Below are 1,197 nucleotides of genomic sequence, written 5' to 3' on the forward strand. Positions count from 1 at the left end.
ACGGCACTCCTCGCTCGACTCGTTCTCTCTAAACAGGAGCGTCGGCGGATCAAAGAGACTGTTGGTCTAGACTTTATATGTCTATGGCATAAGCAATCTTCCACCTCATCTCTGCTAGAATCGGCAATCTCATCTCGGATATGGTATATCTGGCAGCTATGTCCCATCCATCGACAAACAGAAATGCACCGGTAACGCTTTGGGAAGAACTGAAATGGGCTCTAGAGAGAGAAAAAATATATGAGATGTAAACCTGCCTTTATCTATTTCAGGACTCTGTCAAGTGCATTGGTGGCCCCGGGTATTGCCTAAATATTCTGTACGGTTAATTAAAAAAAAGATGAACAATGCATTAGAAATTTGTAGTTATAATAAATTGAATTTTAAAGAACATTCATGCAAAATAACCTGTTTCAGATAGATTATTTTAAAAACTTGGTAACCTTAAATTCTTCTTGAAATTCGATTGAAAATTCTACAATAATAATAGTTTTGTGAGTTCAAAGTAATGTAAAAACTGTCAAAAATTTGAACAATATTTCTATAACATAAAAAATAACCATTTGTATAGCATAGGTACAAAACTTCATATTTTGAGGTTTTATTTTTGTTGTTACATTTTTTATTTTACTATATTCAATAACTTTACTTACGTATGAAAACATATCTCCATATAAACATCTTGACAACGTTTACAAACTACACAGACTGCCACCATTTTTATATTTATTTACATTAAATTATAATTACATAAATCATAAATAAATCAATTCTGAAAAGTGCGATAAGCGTCACTCGCGACACAAACCACGGTCCTGTGCTGCGCCAAACTTCACCCAACGAAAATATTAATCAGCTTTATCTAGAAAGAGATAGGTTTACGTCTCATATGTTTTTTCTCTCTCTATAGCCCATTACCGGTCTCTCAACAGCATTACCGGTCCATTTCTATATGTCCGATAGTCCGATCACTGTCCCCTAATATCACAAAATAATAGTGAAATACCAAACAGGCCTGTTTTGGTGGGTCCTTCACTCCTATTCCTAACGTCCATGGTTATGCTAGGTCCATCTATTCATAGGCCCATGGTAAAATCCGAAACCACACTCGACCTTCACATCTGTTCTGTTGAAGGCCTTCAAAGCATGATGCCTAACTATACGCTTTTCAGTTATTTCAGATTCAGTATTGCATGT

This window comes from Belonocnema kinseyi, chromosome 5 (assembly GCF_010883055.1).
Source record: "Belonocnema kinseyi isolate 2016_QV_RU_SX_M_011 chromosome 5, B_treatae_v1, whole genome shotgun sequence".
Classification (NCBI taxonomy): Eukaryota; Metazoa; Arthropoda; class Insecta; order Hymenoptera; family Cynipidae; genus Belonocnema; species Belonocnema kinseyi.